This window comes from Penaeus monodon, unplaced genomic scaffold (assembly GCF_015228065.2).
Source record: "Penaeus monodon isolate SGIC_2016 unplaced genomic scaffold, NSTDA_Pmon_1 PmonScaffold_3735, whole genome shotgun sequence".
Lineage (NCBI taxonomy): Eukaryota > Metazoa > Arthropoda > Malacostraca > Decapoda > Penaeidae > Penaeus > Penaeus monodon.
The window spans coordinates 13,539-23,897 of record NW_023658489.1 but is presented as its reverse complement, the minus strand read 5'-3'; the positions used below and the strand labels follow the sequence as shown (position 1 = coordinate 23,897).

General features: G+C 36.7%; 1 pseudogene; it reads left to right on the top strand.

Moving 5' to 3' along the window:
• The first annotated feature begins 110 nt into the window (after positions 1 to 110).
• Positions 111 to 7,414, top strand: LOC119570750 (annotated as a pseudogene).
• The last annotated feature ends 2,945 nt before the right edge of the window (positions 7,415 to 10,359 follow it).

The following is a 10,359-nucleotide window of genomic DNA, read 5'->3' as shown; positions in this document are numbered from 1 at the left end:
CAAGTGGTTGTTTTTTAGTGCTACTTGGGGAAAAAGTTCTAAAACCAAAACCAAAGGTCCAAGCTTTTACTGCATTGTTTGATCATGTAATGTGCAATTTTCTCTTACAGTTAGATGATGATGACAACCGCCATCAGTGGAGACCACTCAGTGGTTTAGGCTATGGGGAAAGACTCACCACAAAGGCCAGGTACGTCAGGTGTTTTTTGTACCACTCCCGAATGACAGCTTCTGAATCCCAGAATAACGAAAGGTGTTTTTCTTTAAAAATGAACTTATTTTCCCTTTAACTTCTACAATTTTAATACTTATAGCATATATGAAGAATATAGTGTATCACATATCTCATCTCAATATTTCCCATTTCAGATCAACTTTACAGCAAAGCTCTGTGTTCGAAAATCTGAAGGCCCAGAGTTTGTGTGTACAAACTTCACATTTTTCGACTGCAATACCTACAGCTCCTGTACTGAATGTGTATCATCTCCCTTTCCTTGTGACTGGTGTGTTGATGGCCATCGATGCATCACGACTTGCAAAAAATTTGCAGAAATGATGTTCTTGTCAATGGTGTAAATGTAAGTTGTATAATGTATGAAGGTTTAAACCCAGTGTTTTGATATAAGGTATAGAAGAATATCTGAAGGGCATTTTGGTGGATGGATATTTTAAATGTCAACTTCGTTTTCAGCGTGTTGGCCCAAAGCATCAGAAGTGGCCCTCATTTTGTCCTAGAATTACTTTTCTAGAGAGCCAAAAAATTTTTGGTTTCATCAGGCACTGACAAGTCAATTAAGGTCAAAGTTGACAATATAGCTGTAAGTATGAGTTTTTGATGTTGTTTCACAAATGAAAAATAGAAATCAGTCTTCTGTATATTTTGTAATTTTGGCATAGTTAGGTTGTCCTTTTTTGATAAATGTCAGCTTTATTTTTTTTTCTTTATCTTTGCAGCAATTCACACACAAACAAGGTTGTGTGTCAATTCACATTTAAGGAAAAAGTTACCAGTGTAAATGCCAACTTGCTGAGTGATACTATATATTGGGGACAGAATGGAATTTTCATAACAACAGCTGCACCATCAACTAATGCAACATTTGCTGTGATCTGGGGGGCTCAAAACCCCTTGATAATCCTGATAACATTCATGGTGAGTTTGATATTTGTATTAGTCTACTTGATACATGTAGTAGTATATATATATATATATTGCTTCCATAATGGTAAATATATAAGGGTACATTTAAGAGTTTTTTAAATTGTACAATAATACACCATGTGTATCAAATTATCTTTATTATCTGTTTAACCCGTTTTTTTTTTTCTTCTTTTTTTTCTTTTTTTTTTTTTTTTTTTCTCTTCTCTCTTCCTCCAACCAGTGCTGGTGTTTCAGTGTCAGCTCATGGCCAACAACTGTGGCATGTGCTTAAGTCTTGCGGAGCGCTATAAATGTGGCTGGTGCAGTCAACTAGTCGCTGTGAGGTGGCAGCCAATGTGAGGAGGGACGTGGTGGACAGGGATCGTACCTGTCCCAATATAAATATTACCAACTTTTATCCGCGAAGTGGTCCCTGGGATGGAGGCACAAATGTTACTGTAGAAGGTACTATATGGTGTAGATTTTGGAATAGTGATGACTTTTTTATAAAGAAAGCTAGATATCTCTATATGAAGTAGACTGATAATTGGCAGAAGCTACCATATTTACAAATTGACTAAACTGTTCCTTCCACCTCTTCAGGTATTAACTTGGGTAAACAGATTGATGACATCTATGATGGAATAACTGTTGCTGGAATTAACTGCCAACCATTTCGTGATTCATATGTCAAAACCAGAAAGGTTACTTGCATGGTAGACAGCCCAGGGGTGAATGACTTTAAGGAAGGACCCATTGTTGTAAAGGTTTGTAATGATGTCATTATTGCCAGTAGCAGGAAGACATAATTTTGTAATTATGAAGTGTATAAGGTGTAGCTGAGAGACTTGAATGTAAATGGCATGTTCCAGGTGGCTCGTGAATACCGTGGTGAATCCCAAGACAAGTATCGCTTTGTGAATCCAGTGATAACAGACTTAACACCAGATTCAGGACCAAGATCAGGAGGAACAGTGCTCCACATTATTGGCAAGTACATGAATGCTGGCAGCCGCATTAAAGCCTTCATTAATGGACTTCCATGCAAAATTCAAAGGTAAATACTAATTGTAATTGTTAAGTGATATCCTTATGAATCCAATATTTACAGCCTAAGTACTGATGAGTCACACACCATTGCTTCAGTAGGGCAGTTTTTAAAAGCCTAATTGCAATGTTATCTGCAGCACAAATGCAAGCACAGCAACATGCATTACATCTTCGTATTCGGACTTGCAAAAGGAAGGTAGTATTGAAATGACCTTTGACAATGGTCGAAGAAAGTTGGAGGGAAAGTACTTCACTTATGTTGACGATCCAGAGATTACCTCCGTCAAATCTGGCAGAGTGGGACAGGCAGGCGTAGTGAGTCATTCTTTTCTCAGTCATTAGTTTTCTATGAAAGATACACTGCTTTTTAACAAATTTTAAAATCAATTGATGTTTAATTTGATTGAAATAATGTGCAAAGTTGTTTTTGATGATTTACCGGGAACTTGTCTTTTGTAGAGAAATGGTCCGAGAGGTATTCATCTGGAGGAATAATTATCACTGTTGACGGCACCAATTTCAATGTCATCCGTAAGCCAAAAATGTATGTTATGTACAAGGACAAGGAATACACAAGTGTGAGTATATATATTTTTCTTAGTAAAGGTAAATAATTACACAATATGTTTGGTTATATTGAATCAGAGGTATGTATGAACCGTATAAAAGGTATGAACAAGAATGAACATCCTCACAATACATCTCTTGCATTGTGAAGCTATTCATTCTCATTCATACCTTTTATACAGAGGTGTATATCATACATTTTTTAAAGATTCAAGCAAGAAAGATGTAATATATTTGAATTCATGCATTTAATTGTCAACAGCCCTGTCATGTGAAAAATGCAACAAGAATGGAATGCAAGTCACCAGCTATTGCAGTTGATAGTAATGAGAGGATTGATGAGGAGAATGGCATGATGCTTTGACTATGGCTTCATCATGGATAATGTGAAATCTGTTCGTGATCTCCAGAAAGGTGGATTTTCTCCTTTCCTTGTTTTCCCAAAGCCCGAGTACTTTACATTTGAGGATGAAGGCCAGGTAAGTTTACAGGGACATATCCACTGATTTCAGTCACTGTCATCTTTGAGTATGTTTGTGTATTTGATACAGGTATTCATAATCTTGGTATTGAAGGTAAACTTCCATTTTTATCAGATCAAGATGTACAAGTCTGATTACCTCACAATCAATGGTAAGAACCTGGACAGGGCTGCACAGGAGATTGATGTTGAGGCCTTATTGGTGCGGAGTCTTGCAATGTCACATCATTATCTCGGTCTCAGCTAACATGCCGGCCACCAAAAGAGCAGCCTGCACCAATCAATAACAATGACCTGCCCTGGTTGTGGTAAGTGTATGGAAATCTTTTATCTTTGAACATACCTGTGGTCTTTGGAGATGTGTAAAGAGCATCATGGTTTTTTAACTTTAATCACATTCATTGTTTGATTAATATCTTGCACTTTCAGGTGATTGTGGGTGGTAATCGTACATACAGAATTGGATACTTGAAGTATGCTAACACACAAGGACTTTGGAAACACTCTCCAAACAGCTGATCATTAGCCTCTCAGTTGGTGCAGTGGTTCTTATTCTATTTTGGTGATTTGCCTCATTGTCTATCGTCAAAAGAGCAACCAAAACTCACGGGTTCTCAAGAGTATGCAAGAACAAATGGATATACTGGAACTTAGAGTGGCAGCTGAATGCAAAGAAGGTTAGTAACACTGTTAATTTCTGAAGAAGGGTTATAAGCAATACAATTCTTTTTCCAAGCCACATCATTTACTGTCTGTTCCTAATGAAGTTTTATATCAATATTACTGACAAATGTTTACTTTCCAGCCTTGCTGAACTGCAGACTGAGATGACAGACTTGACTAGTGACCTGACTTGTGGTGGTATTCCTTTCCTGGAATACCGTACATATGCCATGAAGATCCTATTCCCAATCTGGAAGAGACAACTGTACTGCAGATGGACCGGCCCGACCTTGCAAGGAAAGAAAAAGGTCTAAAGCTCTTTGGCCAACTCATAATGAACAAGACATTCTTGCTACTGTTTATTCGAACCCTGGAATCTAACCGATACTTTTCTATGAGAGATAGGTAAGAGACATTTTTATTATGATGATACATAACAAAGTGGAATTTTAATCTTATATATTTTGGGAAATTGATAAGTACTTCATAATTTTGATTTGTAAGCTGAAGAATTTCTGTATATTCAGCCTCAAATAAAAACAAAAAATGTCCTATTGCAGGGTAAATGTAGCTTCCCTCATAATGGTTGCATTACAAGGAAAAATGGAATACTGTTCTGACATCCTGAAGACTCTCCTTGCAGAATGATTGAAAAGTGTATTGAAGGAAAGATCCATCCTAAACTACTCTTCAGAAGGTTTGTAACTTGCAGTTGGGCATTCCTTTTTCAGTATTCATTCAGACTATAATTTGTAATTTTGTAATAGGCTCATTGTCTTTTTTTGTTTCATAAATTATGTAAACATTTCAGACGGAAAGTGTAGCTGAAAAGATGCTTTCATCCTGGGTTCACATCCTGCTTTTACAAGTTCTTGAAGGAGTGTGCTGGAGAGCCACTCTATATGCTGTTCAGAGCCATCAAGCAACAAGTGGACAAGGGTCCAGTGGATGCTGTCACTTCAGAAGCAAGATATTCTCTGTCTGAAGAGAAACTCATCCGCCAGAGCATTGACTACAAGGAAATGGTATGACTAGGATTCAAGTTCTTTTCTCAGGCAGAAATTTGATTTAGACTAGCTTACCTGATTGTTCATAGTAGGGTTGCCCTATCTGAACTGTCAGAATCTAGGACACCTCCAATGACAGTCACCATGACCCTCCGAGGTCCTGCCCAACACAAACTTCAGGCCCTAGGGGGTATATAGCTATGTGTAAACTGTTGCACTGTACCACAAGCGCGCGCGTGCACACACACACACACACACACACACACACACACACACACACACACTGATATATATATACACACACTCATGCACGCATACGCACACACTCACGTGCACACATACCCACATGCACACACTCGTGCACGCACAAGCACATATGCACACGCATACACGAACGCATGCACACACACACACACACACACACACACACACACACATACACACACACACACACACACACACACACACACACACACACACACACACACACACCACACACACACACACCTGTGCACACACACACACCTGTGCACACACACACACTATATTTGATTATGCATTGCAAGTGCAAGGTAATACAATGGGACATGTATAATTTCTAAATGAAAATTATGGTTTTGTTGGAATGAAGCAGTACTAAAGCCTCGTGCCCTTTCAGACGGTGTATGTGTCCATGTGTAACCTGTACATGGGAAGTGTAGATGGACCCATGGAAGGAGATGAAACCCCGGTGAAGGTTTTGGATTGTGATACTATCTCTCAGGTGAAGGAAAAGTCTCTAGATGCCATATATCGCTCATACCCCTATTCACAACGTCCACGAAGAGAAGACCTAGATCTTGAATGGCGCACAGGAACGTCAGGTAAGGAAAATGGCTGTTCAGGTGGATGGATGAGTGTTTTTAAAGGGCTTTTTTTTTTTTGAGACAGCACTAGTAGCTCTTTGTGATAAATGAACATCATCATTGGTTTCTTGTCCTACCACAGGCCGGCTGATTCTCTATGATGAAGACACAACTACCCGACCAGAAGGCGGGTGGAAGAAACTCAATACCCTTGGCCATTACAATGTGCCTGACCAGGCCCAACTGACTCTCATACCCAAGCAGTCGTCCATCTACATGTTAATACTCTCTGACAAATCTGAAAGTCACACCACAAATATGACACGCTCAACAGAAGCAAACTGAATTCCTCCAGTCCACCTCTCTCTCGAGCCACTTCACCCCTTAACCATGATAATGAAGCAGGGGTAAAGGTAGGAGCAAAGGTCTGTTGCACATCAAGGCAGGTTAAAGCCAGTGTTTCTCTTTCCTTTTCACCTTTTGGATTGTGTGTATTTTTGTATTCTAGTGCTCTTTTTTTTCATGTGATGCTTATTTGAAGGATTTTTTCTGATAGATTTTTTTTTGAACTGATGTTTTATCTATCTTTACCCATTATAAATTGGCGATGTTGTACACAATTGGTACAAGAAAAATTGAATGCTGTTAGGTTTTGTTTTCAAGTTTTGTTTTTTTGCCTTCCTTTTAGTTACTGCATGATTATTTTCAGTTCAGTGATGGTTACTAACCTGCACTTGTGTTGCATAGTATTGAAAAGGGATTCAGGTGAACTTATAAAAAAAATATCAAACAAATTCACAGCTTTAGAAAAATTAATCAAGTTACACTTCAGAGCATGTCGAGAACAAATTCAAGAACAGAATTACCTCATCAATTAAGCATATTTCAGATTAAAGTCAAGATTATTAATTTTACTCACTGGAATGTAAATGTTCTCTGTCGTGTGTGTTGTGACTGCAAAATGTAATGAAGTAATTGGTTTCTAATGTACTGAAAAAGTTTCTGAAACTGAAACAAGTGGTAGATAAAATCCTTGCAAATCAGCTGATTACTGTATGTCTGTGCTATATTTCCTATGCTATATACAGCACTACATATTCCTTTGCAATGTGTAGTGGTTTTAATGGAAATATTCCTTGACATATAGCTTTTAGAGAGGATCTTTAAAAAAATGAATTGGACTAATAATTTTTTCCCCCATTTTACCTGAATGTCCTCTCAGGTTTGGCACTTGGTCCGCCAACAAGAGTCAGAAACAGCGTGAGGGAGAACGCACAAATAAGATGGTGTCAGAAATCTACCTCACGCGTCTCCTGTCTACAAAGCTCACCCTGCAGAAGTTGTGGATGATCTTTTTGAGACCATATTCAGCACTGCTCACCGTGGCTCTGCCCTACCTTTAGCAATTAAATATATGTTTGACTTTTTGGATGATCAGGAAATACAGCAGGGCATTAAGACCCAGAGGTAAGAGAGAGTTTTGATTTTCTTTTTCGATCTATTTTAAAAATTAAGAGATATTATTTTCTTGGGGTAAAAGTTGTGAGCATATAAATCCTGATCATTTAACCTTATAAAAGTAGATATTACCTAACCCATTGCTGCGGGAAAAATTTGTTCAATATAGTTTTTTGGAAATGTTTGCATTAGAGGCTTTTAAAGCCCCCAAAGGAAATTTAATTAGTAGCCCTTGTCATCTTACATGATTTATTTTCCCTTTTTGTTATTTTTTTTTTTTTTAACCCAAATGCTTTCAAATCAGTTTTTTATATTTTTTAATTGGGGTATTGAGTTTATTATTTTATTATTTTTGTTATTATATATTATTATTATTATTATATTGTTATTATTTATTATTTTTTTATAAAAATTTTCCTTTTGTGGTAATTAAAATCAAACCCCGAGTCATACCAGTGACCTAGGGTGATTGAATTTGAGGAAGGAACAAAAAAAACATGAAAAATATGCAGAAAAACCCACAAATCAAAACATCCAGCAAATAAAATTCACGCACACAAAGAACACATCAGTTTGTAATGCTCTTCTGAGAACAGGCGTGTGTTTAAGATTTTTTTTGGTTTCCCTGGTTTTTCCTCAAGAAACTTATTGTCCCTTTTTTTTAAAAGGGCCAAAGAGCCCCAATAACAACGGGAAAATTTTTGGTTTTTAAATGCACATTTTTTCCCACCTTTTATTTCCGGGTTTTTTATATTTTGAATTTTTTCAAAACACTTTTGTTGGACTTTTCGTCTGAAGGATGCCAATCTAAAAACGGCAATGTTGTTTTTTTTGTCTTGATGACGATATCGGGACGTTTTGCCTGTATAGTAGATCTGTGTGAATTGGAAAGTTCCACAAGATTGTAGCATCTCTAATGGTCTGGATTTATCCTTGTCGAAGAAGTGTTGCAGATCTTCCGGCAGGTACTTCCCCCTCTGTGGTCGATTTTGTATCTTTCGGTTTAATATTGAGCAACAGATAAAAGGTGACCCAATTGTTAAACCTGTCTTCAAAAAACCTCATTTTGAGTCAGTGCCTTTGTGAAAGATGTAGCTTATAGTTTCTAGTAAACAAACTTTGATCTTTACGCAAGAATAAAACCCCTTTTTCCCCTTTTAGTCAGAGTTTCTAACCCACGATGGGTTGCTTTTCATCTACACAGTGGTTTTCGATTGAAAACTGTCCGGGGTTTTAAAGTTTTTTTTCTCTATTTTCTTTGTTTTTTTTTTTTTAGTTAGCAGCCGTTTTGGAAACATATGTTCGAATTTTCGCTTAAATCCTAATTCCTGAGAAAATTTTTTTTATCCTTTTTACTTTTGTTTTTAAAATTTTTAGATTTTTCATGTACTTAACAATGAAGATCCAATTGCGGTTGATCTAAGTATTGCAAGAGCCCAATTGTTGTGTTTGTACGATAATTCCAACTGATCACCCCCCTACCCCTTTTATCTGGGGGACCACAGACGATCTCGTTGTTTTTGGGGAACTTTTGTTGCTGCAATTGTTTCCCAATTTTGGTGCAATTTTTTTGAGTTCATGTAAGTCCCAGTTATCACGTTAAAAATATGTAACCACAGGTATTGCAAAGTGCTGTTTGCTTTTATTTTGTTTTTTGGTTTTAATTCTGTTTCAGGATTGCCCTTACTCTTTTGATGATTTTTACGTTTTTTTTTCTTATCTATGATTTTGTATCCCATTTCCTTCTTTTATTCCTAGATATTTAAGGTTTCTTCCTGATCCAATCTATTACAGTACAATACTTAACTTATTTTGTCAGTGCACTAGTTTCCTTGCTTAAAGGTTGCTTTAGCACACTTTTTGGACCAAACTTCATGCCAGTCATCACGAAATTTTTTACATTTTTCAGAACCCTTTTCCCAATTCATTATTTTGAGCGAAAATTTTAAAGTCACCATTAGAAAAAATGATTGATTTTTTGTCCATGATCTTAATAATACCCTGGTCTTAAGAAGTGGGAAGTGGGATAAGGCCTACGAAAAAAAGGGGGGAAAAAAGAGCACCGGAAGATTCCGCACTGTTTGCTGTTGTTGAAAAAGAGTACCGTTCATGTGTTTGAGAGAGATTGCCCCATAATGTATACTATTTCGAAGAAAGTTGATTAAGACAGGAGGAATTTAAAATTTTTTAAGGATTAAGATCCAAGAGTGTGGGCACTGTCAAGGTTTTTTATAGTTGACCCCAAGCAGTATTAGATGTCTGTGTTAGTTGAGCATTTTCAGAATCCTTTTATTAGAGCAGTTGTTTCTTTACATCCGATGACCCTCGAAAACATCTTTTTGTTCGTTGGGAAAAATTTTTGTTCTTCCATGTGTCTGTAGGTTTTTTCATTTAAGATTGCAGTAAGTAATTTATGGGGTGGTGGAAGCATGTAAGGGGTCGTTTTTTTTTGGGGTTTATTTTTCGTTATTTAGCCCCTTGAAAAACCTTTTAGATGTTAATTAGGCTCATCATAATTGGAAAAATTTAGATGCAAGTGGCTCGTGAAGAAAAGGTATTAACCCAAAAATTTTGGGATTGGCAACCCCGGTGATTTCCTTTATGGGATTTTTTTTATGCGTTTGAATTTCTTCAGTGGAATATTTTCCCTTTTTTGTTGGGGAATACCCCTAGTGCTTTTCTAAAAAAAAAAAATCTTGTATCCATGCGTTTTCTTTGTTTTATTTATCTTTTCCCCAGAATTTTTCCAAAAACCCCACCCCTTTTTCAGATGGTATAGTTCTCAAGAGGTTTTTTTTCTTATTCGCGGAAAAAATTTCTTATGTCAGTCCAAAATTTTTTTTGCCTGAAAAACTTTAGCGTTGTCATACTACGTAACCTTTGTGTTTAACCTGAAGTTTTTTTTTAAAGCTCCCCTTTTAATTGGGGGATTTTTTTTAGAAAGTATTTTGTATTTTTTTATTTTTTTTCTCGCTTTTTTGTTTGTTTCCCATTATTTTTTTGTGTTCGTCAATTCGATTTTTCCTTCTAAAGTTTTCTATTTCTTTCTCCATTTTACTTCCCATTTGGCTTTGCGAGATTTTTTTTGTTTTTTCTTTCTTGACTTAATGCCACATTTGTTTGGAGGACTCTTCCTTTGCGTATTTT